The sequence below is a fragment of the Tursiops truncatus genome, assembly GCF_011762595.2.
Source record: "Tursiops truncatus isolate mTurTru1 chromosome Y unlocalized genomic scaffold, mTurTru1.mat.Y SUPER_Y_unloc_2, whole genome shotgun sequence".
NCBI classification, from domain to species: domain Eukaryota; kingdom Metazoa; phylum Chordata; class Mammalia; order Artiodactyla; family Delphinidae; genus Tursiops; species Tursiops truncatus.
In genome coordinates this window covers 547,000-555,438 of record NW_022983137.1, presented here as the reverse complement: position 1 = coordinate 555,438, position 8,439 = coordinate 547,000, and positions in this window count along the sequence as shown.

Genomic DNA, 8,439 nt, shown 5'->3' with positions numbered 1-8,439 from the left:
TGCGAGTATTGCTTGAGCATTTACTCACTGTGAGCTGCATGTGAGTGTGTGTCTGTCTGTCTGTGTGCTGATATTGGCTGTGCGTTGAGCCAAATTGATCCTTGTGTGTGTGTGCAGCTGCAGCCTGTGCATTAGTCACAGTTTGCTGTTTGTGTGTGTGTGCTGTTCCAAGTTGTGCAATCACAGTGAGAGTTGTATGTTTGTCTGTGTTCTGTTATAGTTCTGCATTGAGATACAGTTAGCCGAGAGTATGTTTGTGTGTTTTTGAGTGTGTGTGTGTCCTGGTTTAGGCTGTGCATTGAGACCCAGTGAGGTGTGTATGTGTGTGTTTGCTGCTATAACTTCTGCTTTGAGTTACAGTGAACCATGTGTATATGTGTGTTTCTGTTTGTGCATGTGCTGATATGGGTTGGGAATTCACAGTGAGCCTTGTGTGTGTGTGTGTGTGTGTGTGTGTGTGTGTGTTTTGTTCTGTGTTTGTATGCGGGAACAGGCTGTGCATTGAATCCCACTGAGCTGTGCATGTGAGTGTGTGTTCTGGTATAGGCTGCGCGTTAAGTCACAGTAAGCCATGTGTTTCCTGTGTGTATGTGCTGGTATAAGCTGTGCATTCATTCACTGTGAGCCCTGTGTGTGTTTCTCTGTCTGTGTGCTCTTATAGGCTGTGCATTGAGTCACATTGATTCGTGTGTGTGCTTTTATAGGCTGTGCATTCAGTCATAGTGAGACGTGTGTGTGTGTGTGTATGTTACTTTAGGCTATGCATTCAATCACAATTATCCATTTATATGTGTGTGTGTGTGCTTGTATGGGCTGTGCGTTGAATCACAGTGACCAATATTTGCTTGTTTGCGTGTGCATTGAGTCCTTGTGATCCTTATGTGTTTTTGTGTGTGTATCTCTGTGCTGGTATAGGCTGTGCATTGAGTCACAGTGAGCCATACATGTGTATGTGCTGGTATAGTTTGTGCCTTGACTCACAGTGAGCTGTTCTTGTGTGTATTGTCTGAGTGTGTGTTCTGGTATAGGCTGTGCATTGAATCACAGTGGCCCGTGTGTTTGTGTGCTGGTATAGAGTGTGCACTGAGACTCAGTGAGTCATGTGTGTGTGTATTTGAGTGTTGGTATAGGCTGTGCATTGAATCTCAGTGAGCCATGTGTATGTGTGTGTGTGTGTTTGTGTGCTGGTATAGGCTGTATATTGAGTAACTGTTAGCCAAGTGAAAGTTTGTGGGTCTCTTTTTGGTTTTTGTTTTTTTCTGTGGTACGTGGGCCTCTCACTGTTGTGGCCTCTCTCTTTGCGGAGCACAGTTTCCATACACACAGGTCTAGTGGCCATGGCTCACGGGCCTAGCCGCTCCGCAACATGTGGGATACTCCTGGACTGGGGCACGAACCCATGTCCCCTGCATCGGAAAGCAGACTCTCAACCACTGCACCACCAGGGAAGCCCTGTGAGTCTCTTTGTGTGTGTGCTGGAATGGGCTCTGCATTGAGTCACATTAAGACGTGTGTCTGTGTGTTTGCTCTTATAGGCTGTGCATTGACTCATAATGAGCTATGTGTGTGTTTGTTTCAGCTAATATATGCTGTGCCTTCAGTCACCATGAGCTTTCCATCTCTTTGTGTGTGTCTGTGTACTGGTATGGTTTATGCATTGACTCACTGTGAGCTGTGTGTGTGTGTGTGTCACTGTTTATCTGTGTGCTGATATAGGCTGTGCATTGAGTCAAATTGATCCGTGTCTTTGAGCATAGTGTTTGTGTCTGTGTGCTGGTAATCACTGTGCATAGAGTCACAGTGAGCAGTGTGTGTGTGTGTGTGTGTGTGTGTGTGTGTGTTCCTGATACAGGTTGTACATTCACAGTGAGTGGTATATGTGTCTCTGTGTGTTGTTATAATTTCTGCATTGAGTTACATTTAGCCACGTGTGTGCTTGTTTTTGCTGTGCGTTGAGTCACAGTTAGCCATGTATGTGTTTGTGTGCTGGTATAAATTGTGCTTTGAGTTACAGTGAACCGTGAGTATGTTTGTGTCTGTGTGTGTCCAGTTATAGGCTGTGCATTGAGTCACATTGTGCCGTGTGTGTGTGTGAGTTCAGTGCTGGTATATGCTATGCATTCACACACAATGAGCCTTGTGTCTGTGTCTGTGTACTGCTATAGGCTCTGCGCTCAATCTCAGTGTAGTTATGTGTGTTTGTTTTTCTGTGCTGTTATGGGCTGTGCACTGAGTTCCATTGTGGTGTGTGTGTGTGTGCATGTGTGCTGGTATAGGCTGTGGATTGAATCACAGAGGCCTTGTGTCTGTGTGTGTGTGTGTGTGTGTGGTGTCTTGTGTGCTGCTCTAGGCTGTGCTTTGAGTCACAATGAGCCGTGTGTGTGTGTGGGTGCTGGAATAGGCTATGCAGTAAGTCACATAAAGGTGTGTGTTTATGTGTGTGTGTGCTGTATAGGCTGAGCATTATGTCACAATGTGGTGTGTGTTTGCACTGGTATAGGCTGTGCCTTGAGTCACAGTGAGCATTGTGTGAGTGTGTGTGTGTTTGTGTGTGCTAGTAGAGGCTGCGCATTGAATCACAGTGAATCTTGTGTATGTGTCTGTTTGTGTGTGCTGGTAGAGGTTGTGCATTGAGTCAGTTAACTGTCTATTTTGTGTGTGTGTATATGTGTGTGTGTGTGTGTGTGTGTGCTGGTACAGGCTGTTGATTGAGTCACAAGGACCCATGAGTCTGTGTTTGTGTGTGGGAGGGGGGTGTGTATGCTCCTGAGGGCTGGCATTGAGTCACAATGAGGTGCACGCGTGTGTGTATGTGTGTGTTCTGGAATAGACTCACATTGATGTGTGTGTGTATGTGTTTGTGTGCTGTATAAGCTGAGCATTATGTCATACTGTGGTGTGTGTTTGCCCAGGTATAGACTGTGCTTTGAGTCACAGTGAGCCTTGTGAGTGCTGCTGGAGGCTGCGCATTGAATCACCGTGAACCTTTTGTAGGTGTCTCTTTGTGTGTGCTGGCAGAGGCTTTGCATTGAGTCAATGCTAGCAGTCTCCATGTCTGTGTGTGTGTGTGTGTGTCTGTGTGTGTGTGTGCTGGTATAGATTGTGCATTGAGTTTCAGTGAGATTTCTTCGTGGCCCAGTAAAGGCTAAGTATTGACACAGTGAACGTGTGTGTGTGTGTGTGTGTGTGTGCATGTATGTTCTAGTATAGGCTGTGCATTCAGTCATACTGAGCCATGTCGGAGTGTGTCTGTGTCTGTGTGCTGTTATAGGCTGTGCATTGAGTCACACTGATTCGTCTCTGTGTGTGTGTGTGCTTGTATAGGTTGTGAATTCACTGATAGTGAACCAAGTCTGTGTGTGTGTGCTGCTATAGGCTCTGTTTTGAGTCACTGTGAACGATGTGTCTGTGTGTCTGTTTGTGTCTCTGTACTGGTATAGGCTGTAAATTGAGTCACATTGATTCGTGTGTGTGTGTGTGTGTGTTCTGATATAAGCTGGGCATTAAATCACAGTGAGCCGTGTGTGTGTGTGTTGCTATAGGCTGTGCATTCATTCACAGTGAACCTTTTATGTGTGTGTTTGTGAGTGTGATGGTATAGGCTTTTCATTGAATCACAGTGAGCCATGTTTGTGTGTGTGTGCATGCTGGTATGTGCTGTGCATTGAGTTCTTGTGAGCCTTGTGTGTTTTTTTGTGTGTGGGTGTGTGTCTGTATACTCGTATAGGCTGTGCATTGAGGCACAGTGAGCTATGCATATGTGTGTGTGTATGTTTTCTGATATAGGCAGTGCATTCTATCACAGTGACCCGTGTGTGTGTGTGCTGGTATAGGGTGTGCATTGAGGCACAGTGAGCCATGTGTGTGTATATGTGTGCTGGTATAGGCTTCACATTGAATACCAGTGAGCCGTGTGTGTGTGTGTGTGTGTGTGTTATATTAGGCTAGTCATTGAGTCACAGTGAGCCGTGTGTATGCGTATGTGTGTGCTTGTTGGCTGGTAGAGACTGTGAAATGAGTAACAGAGATCCATGTGAAAGTGTGTGTCTCTGTTTGTTTCTGTGGTTGTACGGGCTGTGCATTGAGTCACATTAAAGCAACTGTGTGTGTTTGTATGTGTGCTGATACTGACTGTGCCTTTAGTCACATTGAACTGTGCGTCTGCTTTTGTGTGTACGTGTGCTGGTATGGTTTGTGCATTGACTCACTGTGAGTCATGTGAGTGTGTGTCTCCTTGAGTCTGTGTGCCCATATAGGCTGTGCACTGAGTCAAATTGATCTGTGTGTGTGTGATTGTGTGTGTGTGTGCTGGTATAGGCTCTGCATTAAATCACAGTACCTTCTATGTGTGTGTGTGCTGGTATAGGTTATGTTTGGGTTACAGTGAACCATGTGTATATGTGTGTGTATCTGCTTGTGTTGATATGTGCTGTGCATTGAGTCAAATTGAGCCGTGTGTGTGTGTGCTGGTATTCACGGTGCATTTTGTCCTATTTCTTCGTGTATATGTGTGTGTGTATATTTGTGATGGTATAGGCTGTGCATTGAGAAACAGTGAGCCATGTAAAAGTTGTGTTTCTGTGTGTGTCCCAGTATGGGCAGTGCATTTAGTCACATTAAGTCGTGTGTGTGTGTGTCTGTTTGCTGTTATTGGCTGTGCATTGACCCACACTGAGCCGTCTGTGTACGTGTGCTGATATAGACTCTTCTTTGCATCACAATGTGCAGGCTATCTGTTTGTGTGTGTGTGTGTGTGCAAGTATTGTTTCACCATTGACTCACTGTGAGCCGAGTGTGTGCGTCTGCCTGTCTGTGTGCTGATATTGGCTGTGCATTGAGTCAAATTGATCCATGTTTGTGTGTGTGTTTATGTGTGTGTGTGCAGCTATATCCTGTGCATTAAGTCACAGTTTGCCGTGTGTGTGTGTGTGCTGTTTCAGGCTGTTCATTCACAGTAAGAGTTGTATGTCTGTCCTTGTTCTGTTATAGTTCTGAATTGATTTACAGTTAGCCGAGAGTACGTGTATGTGTTTTTCAGTGTGTGTGTGTGTGTGTGTGTCCTGGTTTAGGCTGTTCATTGATTCAGAGTGAGCTGTGTATATGTGTGTTTGCTGCTATAAGTTGTGCTTTGGGTTACAGTGAACCATGTGTATATTTGTGTTTCTGTTTCTGCATGTGCTAATATGGACTGGGCATTCAGTCACAGTAATCCCTGCTAGTGTGCGTGTGTTTGGCTCTGTGTTTGTATGTGGGAACAGGCTGTGCATTGAGTCACACTGAGCCGTACATGTGAGTGTGTTTGTGTGTTAGTGTATAGACTGCTCATTGAGTCACAGTGAGCTGTGTGCTTCCTGTGTGTGTGTGCTTGTATAAGATGTGCATTCATTCACTCTGAGCCCAGTTTTTATGTTCCTGGGTCTGTCTGTGTGCTCTTATAGGCTGTGCATTGAGTCACATTGATTCGTGTGTGTATGTGTGCTTTTATAGGCTGTGCATTCAGTCATAGTGAGCTCTGTGTGTGTGTGTGTGCTGCTATAGGCTATGCATTCAATCACAATTAGCAATTTTTATGTGTGTGTGTGTGTGTGTGCTGGTATAGACTGTGCGTTGAAACACAGTGACCAATGTTTGCTTGTTTGTGTGTGCATTGAGTCCTTGTGATCCTTGTGTGTTGTTGTGAGTGTGGGTGTGTGTCTGTGTACTGGTATAGGCTGTGCATTGAGTCACAGTGAGCCATGCATGTGTGTGTGCTGGTATAGGTTGTGCCTTGACTCACAGTGAGCCATGCTTGTGTGTATGTGTGTGAGTGTGTGTTTTGGTATAGGCAGTGCATTGAATCACAGTGGCCCATGTGTGTTTGTGTGCTGGTATAGGCTGTGCATTGAGACACAGTGAGACATGTGTGTGTGTATTTGAGTGTTGGTATAGGCTGTGCATTGAATCTCAGTGAGCCGTGTGTATGTGTGTGTGTGTGTGTGTGTGTGCTGCTATAGGCTGTGCATTGAGTAACTGTTATCCATGTGAAAGATTTTGGGTCTCTTTTTATTTTATTTTTTGTGGTACACAAACCTCTCACTGTTGTGGCCTCTCCCGTTGCAGAGCACAGCCTCCAGACGCGCAGGCCCAGTGTTCATGGCTCACGGCCCTAGCTGCTCCACGGCATGTGGTATAATCCTGGACCAGAGCACGAACCCATGTCCCCTTCATTGGCAAGCGGACTCTCAACCACTGCATCACCAGGGAATCCTTGTGTGTCTCTTTGTGTGTGTGCTGGAATGGGCTCTGCATTGAATCACATTAAGACATGTGTCTGTGTGTGTGTTCTGTTATAGGCTGTACAATGACTCACAGTGAGCCATGTGTGTGTTTGTTTCGATTTGTATAGGTTGTGCCTTGTGTCACAATGAGCTGTGCATCTCTTTGTATATGTCTGTGTCCTGGTATGGTTTTTGCATTGACACACTGTGAGCCGTGTGTGTGTGTGTCACTGTTTATCTGTGTGATGATATAGGCTGCTCATTGAGTCAAATTGATCCGTGTGTTTGGGCATTGTGTTTCTGTCTGTGTGTTGGTATACACTGTTCATAGAGTCACAGTGAGCCGTTTGTGTGTGTGTGTGGTCCTCATACAGTTTCTGCATTCACAGTGAGTGGTATATGCATATCTGTGTGTTGTTATAAATTCTGCATTGAGTTACAGTTAGCTGTGTGTGTGCTGATTTAGGCTGTGCATTGAGTCACAGTCAGCTGTGTATGTGTGTGTATGCTGGTATAAGTTGTGCTTTGAGTTACAGTGAACCGTGTGTATGTTTGTGTCTGTGCGTGTGCTGATATGGGCTGTGCATTTTATCACATTGAGCCATGTATGTGTTTTTGTCCATTTATAGGCTGTGCATTGATTCACAGTGTGCTGTATTTGTCTGTGTGTATGAGTGCTGGTATAGGTTATGCATTCACTCACAGTGAGCTTTGCGTCTGTGTCTGTGTTCTGCTATAGGCTCTGCATTCAATTGCAGGGAGCCAGTTATGTGTGTGTGTTTGTGTGAGCTGGAATGGGCTGTGCATTCAGTCACAGTGAGCCATGTGTCTGTGTGTGTGTGTGCTGGTATAGGCTGTGTGTTGAGTCACAGAGAGGTGTGTGTGTCTGTGTGTATGCTGCAATAGGCTGTAAATTGTTTGACATGTTTCCAGGTGTGTGTGTAGTGTGTGTGTCCATGTGTGCTGCTATGGGCTGTGCATTAAATCACAGTGAGAGGTGTGTGGTTTTGTGTGTTTTCTGCTATGGGTTGTGCATTTAGTCACATTGAGCCGTGCGTGTGTGTTTGCTGGTATACGCTATGCATTGAGTCACAAAGAGCCTTGTGCTTGTGTTTGTGAAAAGGCATAGGCTGTGCTTTAACACACTGTGAGCCGTGTGTGTGTGTGTCTTTGTGTGTCTGTATGCTGGTATAGGCTGTGCATTGAGTCACATTGATTCATCTGTGTGTGTATGCTTTTATAGGCTGTGCATTCAGTCATAGTGAGCCATGTGTGTCTGTGTGTGTGCTGCTATAGGCTGTGTATTCTATCACAGTTAGACATTTGTGTGTGTGTGTGTGTGTGCTGGTATAGGCTGTGCCTTGAGTCATAGTGAGACATGTTTGTGTATGTGTGTGTGTGTGTGTGTGTGTGTGTGTGTTCTGGTATAGGCTGTGCATTGAATCACAGTGGTCCCTGTGTGTTTGTGTGCTGGTATTGGGTGTGCATTGAGGCACAGTGAGCCATATGTGTGTGTGTATTTGAGTGTTGGTACAGGCTGTGCATTGAATCTCAGTGAGCCATATGTATGTGTGTGTGTGTGTTTGTGTGCTGGTATAGGCTGTGCATTGTGTAACTGTTAGACATATGAAAGTTTGTGGGTCTCTTTCTGGTTTTTTTTGTGTGTGTGGGGGGGGGTTTTGGCGGTACTCGTGCCTCTCACTGTTGTGGCCTCTTCCATTGCAGAGCACAGGCTCCAGATACGCAGGCCCACTGTCCATGGCTCACAGGCCTAGCTGCTCCACGGCGTGTGGTATACTCCTGGACTGGGGCACAAACCCATGTCCCATGCACCAGCACTGGCCTCACAACCACTGTGCCACCAGGGAAGCCCTGTGTGTCTCTTTGTGTGTGTGCTGCAATAGGCTGTGCATTGAGTCACATTAAGTCATGTTTCTGTGTGTGTGTACTGTTATAGGATGTGCATTGACTCACAGTGAGCCATGTGTGTGTTTGTTTGTGCTGGTATAGGCTGTGATTTGAGTTACAATGAGCCGTGAGTCTCTTTGTGTGTGTCTCTGTCCTGGTATGGTTTTTGCATTGACTCACCATGAGCTGTGTTTGTGTGTGTCTCTGGGTGCTGATATAGGCTGTGCATTGAGACAAATTGATCCGTGAGTCTGTGTGTTACCTTTTTGTCTGT